General features: G+C 44.6%; 1 pseudogene; it reads right to left on the bottom strand.

Annotated features, from left to right (window-relative positions):
* Positions 1-4,297: 4,297 nt before the first annotated feature.
* On the bottom strand, positions 4,298-15,468 carry LOC128064057 (zinc finger protein 665-like; annotated as a pseudogene).
* Between the last annotated feature and the right edge of the window lie 2,844 nt (positions 15,469-18,312).

Raw genomic sequence — 18,312 nt, forward strand, 5'->3', positions numbered from 1 at the left:
TGACTGGAAAACTACCAACCAAAACTCTCACTTCTTTAATTCAAATAAAAAACTAGTATCACATCAAAGAGGCTTCCCAGGTGGCTCAGTGGTAACAATCCTCCTGCCAATGGAGATGCAAGAGATGGGGGTTTTATCCCTGAGTCAGAAGATCCCCAGGATTAGGACATGGCAACCCACTCCAGTATTCTTGCCTGGGAAATCCCATGGACACAGCAGCCTGCCGGGTTACACTTCATGGGGGTCTCAGTCGGAAATGTCTGAGCAGAGAGACCACTTTATATTTTTCTTTGATTCTAGAGCTCATACCAGTAACCAGCATCACTGAAAATTATCTCCTAAAATGAAGAGTCTCTGTAGTCAATTTATTACCCTGGTCATATAAACCAGAAGAGGACAGTAATACACCTCCCTAACACTCGAGAAAGAACTCCAGCTCCACCACCAGTTGCAAAGATCAAATTCTAAGCTAGTTCCTGAACAAGAGTTTTGGTATATTAACAAAATTATCAAGCGTCATGTCTCAATTTTAATGACTTCCCTCCTATAAATTACTATATATTTCATGCACGATATATGTTACCTCAGGATTTTACACTGAAAGGAAATTAGACCACAGGCCTCTCAAGGTAACAACTGAATTTACTTGGGGAGGAAAGGCTGGGGGATTAGGAAGGTCCTAAGTGACCCGAGACCAGAGATATGGAGTAGAGGGGACCCTACGCGCAGACCGTAACAAGACTAAAAAGCAAAAAACAGTACCTCACTATTCCCGGGGCAACCACACCTACCACGTTTCGGCTTCACGAATTGCTGTAAACTCACGTCTGAGTGGAGATAGCAGAGACTTCCAAGCGGTAGGTTCCAAAGGAAAGGGAGAATGAGGGTCAGAGCCTAGGACACAGGCCTGCCTCTGGATGTGAGAGGGGCAGGGTCGGGCGGAGCATACACCTACCTGCTTGTTCCTCCCTTTGGATCCAGAGGTGTCTTGTCAGGGTTAAGTAGTACTTGAGGGTCTTTCACGTCTTGCGTCATACCACTGATTGCTCATTAGTTTAAGTAACTGTACCACTTTTAATAAATCCTTAAAATTCTGTGGGATAGTCACAATGGAAAGAAAGGTTTTGGCATAACATCTGGAGTCCTGCATGTCCAACGACAGAGGATGAGATGGTTGGATGGCATCACCGACACAATGAGTTTGAGTAAACTCTGGGAGTTGGTGATGGACAGGGAGGCCTGGCGTGCTGCAGTCCATGGGGTCACAAAGAGTCGGACATGACTGAGCAACTGAAACAAACTGTACTTGGAGTCCTACTGATGAGGCTGAAGTGATTAAGGGGCCTGGGAAGTGAAACCTGGTCTGCTGTCCAGGTTGGGGTTGGGTGGGGGTTGATGTGGGGGGCTGGTGGGGTGGGGCTGGATGTGGTGTGCTAGCTGAACGCATGAATATTCCTGTAATTAGAATTAATTTAAGCAGTTTAAGTAAACAAGAACTGGCTTTGTGTATGGATGACAAGCTAGAATGTGAAACACACAACTCTTAGAAAGGGCTACTTCATACTAACACTTTAAAGGAGAAAAATGGCTTGACATTTCACTTCTTCAAGGATCAAACTTATTACCCACTGCAGTGGTCCACGACAGTGCACCCTGAGGGGAATGCAGGATGGAGAAAAGCAGACCTTATACTGTGTTTTCGACATTCTGGCCTTGGTATTTCGGGAAGGGTCTCTTGGGTCCATACACTTCTTCAGTGAGTCCAGAGAAGTTTGGGGTAGTCTCTCCTGGTTTTCAGATCTCCTAGTTATTGGTTGATGACCCCCATTTTGTTTGGCAGTGTATTAACATACATGGCGCCCAGTTAAAAGACACTGAGTAGAACTTCCCTGGTGGTGCAGTGGTAAATAATCTACCTGCCGATGCATAGGACCCGGGTTTGATCCTGGTCTGAGATAATGCCATGTGCCTCAAGCAACTAAGCCCGTGCTACACAAGTACTGAGCCTGTGCTCTGCAACAAGAGTAGCTACAGCATGAGAAACCTGCACACAAGTAACTAGAAAGTCACTTCTGCTTGCTGCAACTAGAGAAAGCCTACGTGCAACAACAAAAAAAAAAGAAAAAAAGGCTCAGCACAACCAAAAAAAAAAAAAAAAAAAGACACTGAATCCTCTGGACTGACCAAAAGAAGCATTAAAATGCCAGTCTCCAACCATACCCCAGCCAAGTTTATGTGGAGAATTCATAGTCTGATTGCTGCAAAAAGAGAAAGAAGCCAGCACAATGAAGACGTAGCATAGTCAAAAATAAATTTTAAAGATTTTTAGAGAGAAACTTTTAATGAGAAATGCATTCTTCTTGATAAAAGTTTCTGTTCCATGCTTATGATGAGAAAGCTTCAAATACTTATATGAGAAAACTTGTTTACATCATTATAATACTTAAGCCAATACTTCAATGTAATATTCAAATAATATTTCTAAAAATCAAATATCTTGTCACATAGTAACATAGGTAATTGTGAGAGTCATGTACAGAGTAGAAAGCCATGTACTACCAGGGAATATAGAGAAGTAAAGACACAGCCCAAGCTTAAGGCGTCAACAAAAGAAGTAAATATCCAAGAAGAAATGCTGTAGGGGAGGTAAGATTACTTCTTGTTGGCTGGATCAGGAAAGACCTTAGAGGGCAGAGGTAGTGAGTTATACCTTAAAAAACAAGTATAATTTTGGACTGAGAAATAGACACATGGAGACAGTACTCTTCAGGATGGAAATAATAAGGAAAAGAAGAGAACAGGAAATTACAGAGCTTGAAAAGAACTTACCCTCAGAACTCTGGAAAGATACAGCTCCTACCCAGCTCTAAAAGGCTAGCAGGCAGGCTTACATTTATCACAAAGGAAACTTGAGAAAATCAACCATACAAAATGATACCAACATTTATGTTCCCCCATTACCATTTCCGGAAAAGGCAATGGCAACCCACTACAGTACTCTTGCCTGGAAAATCCCATGGATGGAGGAGCCTGGTAGGCTGTAGTCCATGGGGTTGCTAAGAGTCAGACATAACTGAGCAACTTCACTTTCACTTCAATTTCAATGTAATGGAATGTCAAATTACTAGATGATCGCTTGACGGTAATTAGGCAATTTACTTCTTGTTGAAAATTGTAATAGATTTTCTCTCATTTCTTTGTTGTCTGTTTCTGAAAGATCTGTCAGTTGTGGACAACAAAGCACATTGTAAAATATGACATCTTAAGAAGACACTAGAATTTATTTTCACCAAAATTATCAACTTGGCACTATTTATAAATATTTCTATGTGTACTAATTGATTGAACTCAAGTCCTAAAGGAACTGTCTTTATATTTACAGGGCACCTACTATGTTCCCTGCCATTGTCTATGTGCATTTTAATGTTACTAAAGTCTCAAAATAACCCACTGACTTAAGGCAGGAAAGAAATGTAAATTAAACATTAAATCTGGGTCATAACGTGGATAGAAAAAGTAACACTAAGGAAAAACTATTGAAAAAAAGAAAAGAAATAGGATGGCAGGATTTAAGATACTACCACTGAAACATATATATTATCATATGTAAAAGAGCCAGTGGGAGTTTGATATAAGAGCGAGTGCTCTGGGACAATCTGGAGGGATAGGGTGGTGAGAGAGGTGGGTTCAGGAGGGAGGGGACGTATGTATGCCTACGGCCTACTCATGTTGATGTACAGCAAAAACCATCACAATATTGAAAAAAACAAAAAATTAAGTGATGGTGTTAGGCCTGAACACAGAATCAAAGCATTCCCACACCTAAAACATTTGTGTAGTTTTCCTCCAGTTTGAATTTTCTGACGGTCAAAAAGTTGATATATTTTACTGTACTTATGTGTAAGTTTTCACTGCAGTATGGATTTTCAGATGATCTGCAACATCATTCCTTGCGACCAAAGGGTTTGTCACATAAATAACATTTATGTGGTTTCTCTGCTGTATGATGTGCCTAATGGGCAGTTCATGCTGAACATGCACTAGAAACTCTGCCACATTCACTTCACTTGAATGTTTTCGATACATTATGAATTCTCTGAGTTATAAGGCCTGAACACTGACTAAAGGCTTCGTCACACTCACGACATTTGCACTAAAATGTTTCTCATAACTGTCACATCTCTAATGTTTCTCTCTAGTATGAATTCTCCAATGGTTTCTAAGTTCGTCATTTCAAGTAAAGCACCAGCCATATACATCATATTTATATGGTTTCTCTCCTGTCTGACCTGCTTGATCATGAGTTATGGATGACTGTGCCTAAATGGTTTGTCACAACTTTTATATTTGTAAGGTTTTCTCCAGTATGAACTCTCTGATGAACTGCAAGGTGTGCATTCACACTGAAAGCCCTGCCACATATACCTCATTTATATGGTTTCTCTCCACTATGAACTCTCTGATGAACAGCAAGGTTTCCACTACAAATAAACACCTTGCCACATACAACACATTTATATGGTTTCTCTCCAGTATGAACTCTCTGATGAACTGCAAGGTTTCCAGTATTATTAAACGCTTTGGCACACACATCACATTTATATGGTTTCTCTCCAGTATGAACTCTCTGATGAACTGCAAGGCTTGAACTTTCACTGAAAGCCTTGCCACATATACCACAATTATATGGTTTCTCTCCAGTATGAACTCTCCGATGAACAGCAAGTTTGCCATTACGACTAAATGCCTTGCCACACACATCACATTTATACGGTTTCTCTCCAGTATGAACTCTCTGATGAACTGCAAGGCTTGAACTTTCACTGAAAGCCTTGCCACATATACCACAATTAAATGGTTTCTCTCCAGTATGAACTCTCCGATGACCAGCAAGGTGTCCAGTACGACTAAATGCCTTGCCACACACATCACATTTATATGGTTTCTCTCCAGTATGAACTCTCTGATGAACTGCAAGGCTTGAACTTATACTGAAAGCCTTGCCACATATACCACAAGTATATGGTTTCTCTCCAGTATGAACTCTCTGATGAACTGCAAGGCTTGAAGTTTGATTAAAGGCATTGCCACATACTTCACATTTATATGGTTTCTCTCCAGTATGAACTCTCCGATGAATAGCAAGGCTTCCAGTATGACTAAATGCCTTGCCACACACATCACACTTATATGGTTTTTCTCCAGTATGAACTCTCCGATGAACTCCAAGGTGTCCAGTATGACTAAATGCCTTACCACACACATCACATTTATATAGTTTCTCTCCAGTATGAATTCTCTGATGAACAGCAAGGCCTGTTGTTCGAATAAAGGCCTTGCCACATACATCACACTTATATGGTTTCTCTCCAGTATGAACTCTGTGATGAACTGCAAGGCTTGAAGTTTGATTAAAGGCATTGCCACATACTTCACATTTATATGGTTTCTCTCCAGTATGAACTCTCCGATGAATAGCAAGGCTTCCAGTATGACTAAATGCCTTGCCACACACATCACACTTATATGGTTTTTCTCCAGTATGAACTCTCCGATGAACTCCAAGGTGTCCAGTATGACTAAATGCCTTGCCACACACATCACATTTATATGGTTTCTCTCCAGTGTGAATTCTCTGATGAACAGCAAGGCCTGTTGTTTGAATAAAGGCCTTGCCACATACATCACACTTATATGGTTTCTCTCCAGTATGAACTCTCCGATGAACAGCAAGTTTGCCAGTACGATTAAATGACTTGCCGCACACATCACATTTATACGGTTTCTCTCCAGTATGAACTCTCCAATGAACTGCAAGGCTTGAAATTTCACTAAAGCCTTTGCAACATTCATCACATTTATATGGTTTCTCTCCCTTATGAGTTCTCTGATGAACTTCAAGTTCTGAGTTCTGACTAAAGCATAGGCCACATACATCACATTTATATGGTTTCTTTCCAGTATGAAGTCTCTGATGAACTGCATGGCTTGCATTTTGACTAAAAGCTTTTCCAGAAACATCACATTTAGATGGTTTCACTCCAGTATGAGTACTCTGATGATTTTCAAGGTGTGTACTTTGTTTAAAGCAGTGACCACACACATCACATTTATATAGTTTCTCTCCAGTATGAATATTCTGGTGAACTGCAAGGTTTCCAATTTGAATAAAAGCCTTGTCACCTACATCACATTTATGTGGTTTCTCTCCAGTATGAATTCTCCAGTGAATGGCAAGTTTGGTAGTTTGATCAAAAGCCTTGCTACACACGGCACATTTATATGGATTTCCTCCTGTATGGATTCTTTGATGTCCAGTGAGTTCTGAGTCCTGAAGAAAGGTTATGTCACATTCATTACATTTGTCAGGTCTTTTCTTTTGTGTTTCATGGTCTGGTAACAGTTCTGAACGATGCATAACAGCATTCTCATGTTTATGAGAAAAGCCTTCGCAGACATTACAAGTTCTGTGAGGTGGTAAACCTGAGGCGCTGACGTTTGTCACAACTTGACTACATTCAAAAATTATCCCTTCAGATTGTACCATCTGCAATTCATCCTGAAAGTTTGATCCGTGCCTTTCAAAAGTTCCATTTTCTGCATCACTTCTACTATGATGATCTCTTCCATCAGTGAGATTTTTGTTATAGGATGTAGACATTTCCTTGTCATTTCTTTCATCATATGTCCACAGACAATCAAAGTCATGTACATTTTCCTGAATCTTCCTGAGGTGAAAATCTTTGCTTTCAAGGATTTCAGCTCTTCCAAACATCACTCTTTGAAAAATTTCCCCTTTACCACTGTTTGCTTTGGCCTGTAATTTTTTGACCATATGTATATGAGACATATCTACAAGACATAAAGAACCACAGATATTCTATTAGTTACAATTCATAAATAAATTATTTCCTGTTGAACACATGATATTATACCAAAGGTCATATCCATCCTGAAGAGAATTATGAATCTTCGCAATGATGATCTTAAAACGATACAACACTAAAGGAATATAACTCTTTAAAAAAGAGTGATCATAGGTAATGCAAATTAATTTTAGGGTAGTATAGTTTCAAACACATCAGAAAACATTCATTTTATGCAAACTCATGTCAGTTCACAAAGAAAATGTATTTTCCCACCATGACCTCAAAGCTCACCCTACTTTGTACTAAACACATTGCTGTCTCATAATTGAGGAGAAACTAATGGTATATTGTACACACTTTATGCACACTTATACTTATTTAAATGGTAAAGAACATACAGGCCTAGAGAGGTGACTCAGTGGTAAAGAAACTGCCTGCCAATGGAGAAGACATGGCACAGGGGGATATAATCCCTGGAGAGGAAAGATCCCCCGGAGCAGGAAATCAAAACCCAGTGCACTATTCTTGTCTGAAAAAAATTCCATTGACGGGAAAGCTTGGTGGGCTACAGTTCATGAGATCACAGAGTCAGACAGGAATGAGCAACTGAGCAAACAAGCGTCAATCAGGCAATACATGGGAATGGTAAACAAGGCAAAAGCAGCATTCTAATAAATAATGTGAAAAATAAATGAGAGTTAGTAACTGTTCCACAAACACTGCATTGAGAAAATAAAGAATTCTGTAAAGTATATATATAAGTTGATGAGCCACAGATACTGAGCTTGCATTGTAAAACTACTCAAGCCCGTGTGCCTAGGGCCTGTGCTTCACAAAAAAAGAAATCACCACAATGAGAAACCGTGCTTCCCGCAACTAGCGAGTAGCCCTCTGTTGTCTCAAATAGACAAAAGACCACACAGCAAAACAGACCCAGTACAAGCCAAAGGAAAAAAAAAGAATTTGCCTTCATCTCTGTGGGTGCTACAGCACCACTGGCGGGTGCTGTACATTTCACATGTCAAAGAACACAGCCGTAAGTTAGGGAGAAGAAAAATCTCCTGTGAGAGTTCACAAACATTAAACATCTGTTTTCTCACAGAACTCTCCCACCTGGAGAGTTTCCCAAACACTATAAATGGTGTGGCTTCCTCTCTGTCCTTGTGACCTGTGATCACACTGTGGATACTTTCCCACTCATCTGGATGTTTGCTATTAGCACCTCATTCTCCACAATCCAGGGGTCTTCTTCCTTGTGCCACAAGAATGGAGACAACGTTCAGATCAGAAACAGAACTTCCTACTCAGAAGTAATGCCATATACTGTGGCTTCTTCCAGAATCCAACCTTTCTTTTTTAAATAAATGCTTCTGTTATTTTTAATACATTAGGGTACTCATTTCTTCTGGATCAGGTGAGTGTTCGTTGCTGCTTGGTCTTTTCTCCAAGTTCAGCAAGTAGGGGCTACGCTCCAGTTGCAGTGCCCATGCTCCTCACTTGCTGCAGCTTCTCCTGGGTGCACGGGCTTCATTAGTTCTCCTATGTGAGCTCAGCAGCTTCCAGGCTCTAGAGTGCTGGCTCGTAGTTTAGGCATACAGGCGTAGCTGCTCTGTGATGTGTGGGATCTTCTCAGACAAAGGATCGAACCTGTGTCTCCTGCATTGGCAGGTGTAGAATCCAGCTCTTTTGTCAGCCAAGGAATGCAGACATTATAAACCGACAGAAAAATACTTCTCATTAAATTTACTCTCTGCCGCCTTCTGAATGCACAGGGAACAGTATAATATACAGTACAACATGCAGCAGGGATCCAGTTCCTGTCTAAGAACTACTGAACCAAGAACACAGGGCTAGAAAACAGGCAACTGGAGATTTCACAGTTTGAAATCAGCTTTATAAACACCTGAGCTGTGGAGAAACTCCTTGTGCATCACACAGTGGGCAGGTCACCTGAAGGAAAGTCAAGTTTAAATGCCTGATGCCAATCAGGAAGCTTTACATGTGTGAGTCAACAAGGTTTTGAGCTTAGTCAAGAAAAACAGGGGATCTCAAAAGGTACAGAAGGAACATGCAGAGGTACCCCAGGGCAGATCCCCACTTCAGGGGGAAGTGACACTCACCCACAGACAGCAGGTTCCTGAGAATCTCCACCATCACGTCCTTGTACAAGGTCCTCTGGGCAGGGTCCAGGCATTCCCACTCCTCAGGAGTGAAATCTATGAACACATCCTTGAAGGTCAATTGTGCCTGAAATGAAAACAGATTTCACCAAAGGGCCCTGAGGAGGATTCTTAGTTTCACACAAAATGAGAAGAGGTGAGAGGGGAAAAGCTCAATTCACTTGAAGTAATATACTTTCTGATAGATCCATTAAAAGCTGCTTGAAGCAAACTGTTGGTCTGTAATCTAATTTATAATTTCCTCTTTTTCCCTAAGATTATGATATCCTGCAATCAACATGAATTTGTCATGTATGTGGACAACACATGAAAAATACACAAAGTAAAACCAAGACTGGGTTGTCTATGCACAAGTGTTCCATTCAACACAGTGAGTGACACAGTGTCACTATCTAGGTGAGTTACATCAAGACTGGTGTCTTCAGAGACGAGAAAGTCCACAGTGACTTTAAAGAACACACACTATGATGATGACGATATCATCACACTGACGACAGGTGTTTCACCACATCCTACACACTAAGCATTACTCTAAAGACTTCATACGGATGAACTTGTCATCAACAACACAGCACGTTAGAGAAAGATCTGTGTCCACCTTACTGGGGAGAAAACTCTGTCACTGCAAAAATCGCTCAGATCAAACAGTTAAGAAATGAGGCAACAGCACCTGAGCTCAGCTGGTTGGGAGAGACAACTGAACCTAAAGAATCAACCAGTTAACTAGCAGAGAAGGAAAGCGCATCCACAGAGAGTTCCCTGAGAATACCTGAAACAAGTTCAAGGAAGCTGAAATACAATAGAACAGCATAAATGGCCACGATACAGGGTCACACCTTCTCCATGGCAACCCTCACAATGTCAATAATCTTACTACAATTTACATCATTCATGTGATGATGTAGAAAAATCAACGCCATGAAATACACTAAAGAGACAACTGAAACTGCTACAAAGCATACACCATTATTTATGAGATGATGTTTTTGTAATAAAACCATCCATATCCATTCATTCATGCATGCATGTGTAAACACACAACTGATTGAAACAAGAAGACTTGTCTTTTTTTTCTTTCATTCTATCAAAATGCATTCAGCATCAGCTTTGTGCCTCAAACTTGAAATACAGCAGTGAACATGATGGAGCTTATAATCTAGCAACCAGCCAGCCAATTTCATTCACAATTTTACTGTTACTACTGAAATCAGTGCTCTGACACATGGCTGGTGCTAGGACAAGATTAAACAGAAAGTCTTCACCTACACTGAGAAATCAGACAAGGTCTCTGTGAGGAAGAAACACAGGATTGGCAAGGTGGGAAATGGAAGAGTGTTGCAAGCAGAGAGAACAGCCTGCGTGCCTGCTCTGAGGCAGGAAGATATTTACTGAACAGAAAGTCAGCCAGTATGACTGGGACACAGGGAATGCAGATGGGGTGATGCCAGGTAGAGGCAATTTATGCAAGATCTATGGATTTTGGACTTTATTCCAAAAGCTAATGGAAGTCACTGAAGAATGTCCAGGAGGAAAGTTAGATGCTTAGATTTGTTTATCAGAGTTCTGTCTACTGTGTGTGGAAGTTGTTGTTTACCTGCTTACTCATGCCAGACTCTTTACAACCCTGCTGAGGGCAGCTCACCAGCTCCTCTATCCATGGAATTCTGCAGGCAAGAATACTGGAGTGGGTTCCCGTTCTCTTCTTTCATTGTACTTCTTCCTTCAGTAACTTTGTCAACATTCTATTTCTTTTTCAAAGCTTATTTATTTTGCTTACGTTGGGTCTTTGTTGCTTTGAGTGGGCTTTCTCTAGTTGCAGCTGCGGTACACAGGCTTCTCCTTGCAGTGGCTTCTCTTGTTTTGGAGCACAGGCTCTAGAGAGTGCGGGCTTCCATAGTAATGGCTCCCGGGCTATAGAGCACAGGCTCAGTAGTTGTGGCCCATGGGCTTAGTTGCTCTGAGGCATCTTCCCGGACCTGGGATGGAACCCGTGCACCCTACATTGGCAGGAACATTCTTAGCCACTGTACTACCAGGGAACTCCTCAACATTATCTTGTTCTAGTTCAAAAACTAATAATAATAATACAAGCAGAAAATAACATACAGGAGATTTCTTCCAATCTTTATAAAATACCTGTATTTAACAATATGTGGCCCTCCCTATGGGTAAATGGTTAAGAATCCACTGGGCAATGCAAGAGATGTGGGTTGTTGCCTGGTCTGAGATCCCACTTGCTGAGGGGCAACTAAGCCTATGAGTCTCAATTCCTGAGCCAGAGCTGTAGAGCCCAGGAGGTGAAACTACTGAAGCCGGTGTGCTCTAGAGCCTGGGCTGCAAGACAAGAGAAGCCACCACAGTGAGAAGTGTGCACACTGCATCCAGAGAGTGGCCACCACTCGCCAGAACTAGGGAAAAGACACTGAAGGAATGAAGTCAAAGTACAGGAAATAAATATATTTTAAAATTAATAATGTGATTTTTATCCTTAGTTTTAGCTATGTACTTATTAACAAAATCCAAAATTTATTATTTCATTCCATTAGGAAAATACTGAATCAAGATTAGTAAAGTTGGAGAATTCCCTCATGGTCCAGGGGTTAAGATCCCTCACTTCCACTGCACGGTTTCAGGTTCAATCCCTACTCAGCAAACTAAGACCCTGGAAGCTGTATCATGTGGTAAAGAAGAAAGAAAAAAAAATTAGTAAGCCTGATTTTATAATTTAAATTAGATGGTGTAACAAACCACTCTCTAGCCCTGACATCGCTTTCTGAACATACCATTCCATTCCATTCCCAAACACTTAAGTTTTTAAGAAGGTGCTCATTTAGTTTTAAATGTGCTATAAAAAGTTATAACTGATTTCCACTCATTGGCCTCTTTTGCAGATTTTCCTGTGTACTGTACATGTTAATACCTGTGGTCCACGTACAGCTTCTTTACCATGGTTGACTGAGAGCAGACAGCGCATCCAGATGGGCTCTCAACAGTCCGTGTTGCCCAACAGCACTGAGACCCCGTCTCCAACCCGTGGGTGAGAAGCCCTGCCCAGGATGGTGCCCAAGGGAGCCTCCTCACAAGGGCCAGGTCACCGGGTCACAGGGAGACCAGACCTAAGTGGAGTTGACAGGGCCTGAGGGAAGGCCCCGGGCGAGTGTGCTTATACAGGAGTCACACAGGACGCTCCAGAGTCAGACACAATTAGCGAGTCCTGAGAACGGCAATTCAGGAAGGCAGTGTGAGAATCCACTGAGAATATGACCCTACCTGAGAAAGAGCCATGCCTGACTCCTGTTCTTTCCTCTTCTGGGCCTCTTTGTCCATGAGTCTTCACAGTTCTATCATGAAAGTTGAAAACATGCTGTTTAATGCTTAGCGTCAACACATCCCTCCTTTCCTCATCCCCAACCACACACACAGGGAAGCCCTAACCATGTGGAAATGACAGTCCTCTGTGGTCACTGTCTCAGGAGGGACTCAGCAGTCACCTCCTGCAGAGAGTCCAACACGGGACTTTACCACAATTTCCTTGGATCACACTCCCCTCCTGGTGAGGCCTCATGCACACAGCAACAGGGGGCACCTCTGCTGACCCCATGATGCCCTTCAGGTCACACAGCAGACCCTGGTCCAGCCCCACTCGGAGCAGAGCACTCTCCCCTCCCCCAGGGCCTGATCTCAGTCTCAGAAGTGGAGGCTAAGAGCCCTGGTGTTCAGTGCAGGATCCAGATCGGAATCATCTGCGGCCTGTGCACATTCCTGGGGCGAGGCCCCACACAAGAACCTAAGGAGCCTGTCTGATCGGGGATAACCAACTAACCAAAGGAGTATGTGTATACACACCATACACCCTGTGAGCATGTGACACATGTGTACAGTGTGAAATATTTATCACAATCCACTAATGAACACATCCATCACCTCCAAATTCCCATGTTCTCTGTTTGGTTAAATCACCGATGACATACTCTCCTGACAAATTCCCAGCATGAAGTAACGGAACAGGATTAACTATAGTCAGCATGCTGCGCATACCTCCCAAGGACGCACTCATTTTACAACTCAAAGTCTGTACATTTTGACCAACATTTCCCCATCTTCCCCACGTCCCAGCCCCAGAGGACCACCATGCTACCCTCTGGTACTAGTGAATTTCATTTCTTTTAATATTCCATATAATGGAAGGACATATAATACCAGTCTTTCCCTGTCTTAATTCACTTACCATAATATTCTCTACATTCATCCAAGTTATCCCAAGTGAGACAAATCTCCATAATTGTTTACAAGAAAGTCGCTATTGAATGAGCGAATCTTTATCCCAAGCTACAAAAATAATTAAATGTAAAGAAAGCAGAAAGCCAAAAGTAAAACCTACACAAAGAACATGTTGAAAGTTCCTTGAAAAGGCATCATGTAGTAAGAGTCAGTCAGTTCTTGCCCCATTTCTTCTCTCGCATAACCTCTACTCCGCATCAGGAAGAGCGAAGGGGGGGACCCACACCTGAGAGAATCAAGTCACTGCCACAGCCCCCACCTCAACAGGCTCTACACATGCATGCTCTTTTAATACAAATTATTACAAAATACACATGCCTCACAGACAGAAGTTTTGCAATTCTCATTCTGATCTGTATAATTTAAAGAAGCAAGATTTGCATTAGATTTTAAAGCCAAGAATCAATGTATAACGACTTAATAATTCTTACCCAACTGATTCAGCACTCTTCCGGATCTAGTCCCCACCATCACCTGCACACTAGCTGTTTTCACTTCATTTGGTTGATCTGTTTCCCTGCTTCTTTCTACATCTCCCTTTCTCTGCTTGCATCTCTGCTCTCCTGCTGTGCCTGTCCTCCTCTCTACTTCTTCCCTGCCTCCCATCCCGCCTCTCTCTGCCATCTGTTCGCCTTCAAGTTGCTTTCTCTCCAACCTCCCTGGTGATCCTCAATCTCCTTGTATTTCTGCTTTTCTTCTTCCACCTCTGCCCTCCCTTCCTCCCAACTCTCTGGCACTCCCAAGTGGCTATGCTTCCCTTCAGCTCGCTTTTTTTTCTCAGCTCCTCCAATCACTAGGAGTCCCCGTTCTCTCCCACCAGGATATTGTTGCTCTGGTTCCAGCTCTTGTATCCCCTTTGCGGGCTGTGTGAACTGCCTCTCCACTGTCGCCCTCTTTGGGACCCCTGATTTACAGATCCTCTCCCTTGAAGGCTATAGAAGGGGGCGGTAAAGGATGAGATGGTGAGATACCATCCCTGGACTCAACAGACCTGGATTTGAGAAAACTCTTGGAGATACAGGGCTTCCAAAGAGTCGGAATGAACAACCACACCTCCCTATGTTGCTCACCCTTAACTCTACGGAGACCCTGCTTTGCTCTGAATTTCTCTCCTTTCCCCACTCGCTAACTTCAACGCTCATTCTCTTTCATGAAGCTGCCTCTTCCAAGTTCCTCACCATCCTCTTCACTGCCATCGCTTGTCCCACAGGCTTTTCTCAATTTTCCATTTCCCTAGGAGTCGCTGTCTCTGCTTCTGATCCGCCTTCCGCCCACTATAGACAGGGTAGGAGACTGAATAAGAAAGGTCCTCCCGCAAGAGCCAAATTCCAGCGGGTGCTATTTGGGGCCAAAGAACCATGGGCGTCACGTGGCTGGTTCAGGTCACCTCCCCCTACCAGGGATCAGAGGAAAGGTCACTGAAGGGCAGAAGGACCGGCCAGAGGAGACGTGAGGACAGACGGCTGGGAGAGAGGGGGTCTCAGGAGAGGGGCGGGCTCCCCAGAATCCCAGGACCGGGGAGAGAACGCGGCCCCTCCGGGGGCGGGGCGGCCGGCGAGGCCTCCAAGGCCCGAGAAGGAGAGGCTGAAGAAGGTGGAGCGAATAAACCACCTCACCTAATACAATTGTATGTGGTGCAGAAAGGAGAGGGGTCAGTGAGGTCAGTAAACGGTTTTAAGCCGGGAAAAGGTGCGAAACTCAGCGTTTCAGTGTTCCAGAAGCAGGAACCGGCTTCAGTGCAGAGTTTAACTAAAAGGCAGGTGCCCCTTGGCCGCTTACGGAGACGTCTGAATTTGCTGGGGGTGGTGGGGCAAAAGCGGGGATTTATAGTCAGGCTCAGAGGTTAAAGCGTCTGCCTCCAACGCTGGAGACCCGGTTCGATCCCTGGGTCATGAAAATCCCCCAGAGAAGGAAATGGTAACCCACTCCAGTATTCTTGCCTGGAGAATGCCATGGACGGAGAAGCCTGGTAGGCTACAGTCCACGGGGTCGCAAAGAGTCGGACACGACTGAGCGACTTCACTTCAGAGTCAGTAGCGACCCTCAGATCCGGGGTACAAGGAAGAGGAGACCGCGAGAGGCAGGTTTGACTCAAGACAGAAACTCACCCGGCGCTGGGACCTCCAGTCGCCGCTCTCCGCCTCTCCGTGGGTCACAGTGCGCGCACGCGCAAATAGCTGAACGGCCTGCAGGCGGGGCCAGGCCGTCAGCGGGTGGGTGGTGGAGAGAAGCCGGACCAGCATAGGGCTTTGAAAGCTGAGGCGGAACCTCGCTGAGTGGCGGGGCGGGGCGGAGCGTCCCGGAGGGGAGGCGGGGCTACTCGTAGCGGAGGGACGAGGCTACGCTGCGTGGGGCGGGCGCGGGCGTCGGGGCGGGGCGGGCGCGTCGGCGCGGGGCGGGGCGAGGCGATTCGGCGCGCGGCGGGGCGAGGCGATTCGGCGCGCGGCGGGGCGAGGCGATTCGGCGCGCGGCGGGGCGAGGCGATTCGGCGCGCGGCGGGGCGAGGCGATTCGGCGCGCGGCGGGGCGAGGCGATTCGGCGCGCGGCGGGGCGAGGCGATTCGGCGCGCGGCGGGGCGAGGCGATTCGGCGCGCGGCGGGGCGAGGCGATTCGGCGCAGGGTGGCGATCGTCGCGGCGCAGAGGGTGGAGGTGAAGTGAAGTGAAGTGAAGTCGGTGCGTCGTGTCCGACTCTGCGATCCCATGGACTTTAGCCTACCAGGCTCCTCAGTCCAGGCAAGAATACTGGAGTGGGTTGCCATTTCCTTCTCCAGGGGATCTTCCCGACACAGGGATCGAACCGGGGTCTCCCGCATTGTAGGCAGACGCTTTACCGTCTGATCTACCAGGGGGTAGAGGAAACTGTAATTCAATACTGTAATCACTGCTAAAGGGGACTGCAGCCACGGGACTACTCCTTGGAACTAAAGTTATGATAGAACTACATGGTGTATTAAAAAGCGAAGGAATGACGTTGCCGACAGAGGTCCCTATAGACAAACTATGGTTTTTCCAGTAGTCAGCTAGTTCAGTTCAGTTCAGTCATTCAGTTGTGTCCTACTCTTTGCGACCCTGTGAATCGCAGCACGCCAGGCCTCCCTGTCCATCACCAACTCCCAGCGTTCACTCAAACTCACGACCATCGGGTCAGTAATGCCATCCAGGCATCTCATCCTCTGTCGTCCCCTTCTCCTGCCCCCAATCCCTCCCAGCATCAGAGTCTTTTCCAATGAGTCAACTCTTCGCATGAGGTGGCCAAAGCTATGGATGTGATTTTAAAAGGGATGTGAGAGTTGGTCCATAAAGAAGGCTGAGCATAGAAAAATCGATGCTTTTGGATTGTGGTGCTGGAGATTAGTGTTGAGAGTCCCTTGGAGAGCAAGGAGATCAAAGCAGTCAACCCGAAAGGAGACCAACCATGAATAGTCATTGGAAGGACTGATGCTGGAGCTGAGGCTCCAATACTTTGGCCACATGATGCAAATATCGGACTCACTGGAAAAGACTTCGAGGCTGGGAAAGATTGAAGGCAGGAGGAGAATGGAATGACAGAGGATGAGACGGTTAGATGGCATCACCAACTCAATGGACATGAGTTTGAGCAAACTCCAGGAGATGGTGAAAGACAGGGAAGCATGGCATCCACGAGGTTGCAGTGAGTCAGTCATGACTGAGCGACTAAACAACAACAACAACAACCACAACAGCACATCACTGATAGGGCATAGACTGGGAATTTGTGGAGGGTGTGCCTGGTTTTTTCCCAGGGAAACAGGGGGCCTAGTGGGGGTCTCAAATCAGTGATAATGGGGAAGGGTGGCTCTTGGCAGTAACCCTTTTCCTGGAAGTGAAGTGGGAGAATTCTTTAATCTTTGCTCTTTTCCATAATTACAGGATCCGAAGTAAGCTTCAACTCTGTCATCAGAAGCTATAATACCAAGAAAAGTCAAAGAAGATAAATACACATGTAATAGTTAAAAATGGAACCTTAGGAATATTAACCCAATAATAATAAAAACAACAAGGAAGGCTTGAGAACCTCGGTGAGGGGACCTGCGTGTTCCTGTGTGGTCCTGTCACATCTTAGAGACATCAGTACGTGTTGGAAGACGTTCCTCTGAATCAACAAGTCAGAGGTCTTGGTTGAACCAGAACCCAGAGGTTATATTGATGCCAAAATCTTGGCTCTCTGTGCAGAAACGCCAAACTGAAATATTTGAAATACAAACACAGAGACAGAGTTATGGAGGATAAACAGTGGCTTTATATATGTGCGAGGCTAAAAGGGAATACTTTAGGCCCCCTCCCTGGTGAGTAGGGAGATGTTATATCGTCCGCTAGGGATATATGCTAAGGATCAAGGCAGTAACAGTCTTGTATTCTTGTTTCCTCTGCAAAGTTGTAAAAGGATGGGGTTGGTGACAAGATGAAGTTGTGTGCAGGGTCTTAGGTGGTCTGGTGTCCTAATCAGTGCAGTGGTAAAGAATCCACCTGCCAGTACAGGAGACTTCGGTTTGATTCCTGGGTCGGGAAGACCCCCTGGAGGAAGAAATGGCAACCTATTTTGTGTCCATTGGGTCACAAAAGAGTTGGACACGATTGACCCGGTGTCAGCATCCTTCTTTGATCAGCAACTGTTCTGCCCTTTGGAACTCACAGAAGGTCATGGAGGCTGCAGTCCTGCCTATAAGAAATGGGAACCAAAAAGGCCTCTGTGCCTGGAAGCCCCACAGGGCCCTGCTCTGCAGCCTCAATACTAGGAAAAGTATTTTCCATTTTGCCATTTCTCTGATGATCACGGGAAAAAAAAGTCCTTGCACAGCATCCTGGATATTATGTGTATGATTAGACAGTAATGAACTATCATACTGATGTAACTAAATTATCCCCTCATCTCCTCTTTTACCAGCTGTGCTCTGGTGAAGAAATAGCCGGTGAGAATAAGCCTTTCTTCATTAATAAAGTAAAAAAGCAGTCAGTGGTT

The sequence above is a fragment of the Budorcas taxicolor genome, chromosome 18, assembly GCF_023091745.1.
Source record: "Budorcas taxicolor isolate Tak-1 chromosome 18, Takin1.1, whole genome shotgun sequence".
In the NCBI taxonomy this organism is placed as follows: domain Eukaryota; kingdom Metazoa; phylum Chordata; class Mammalia; order Artiodactyla; family Bovidae; genus Budorcas; species Budorcas taxicolor.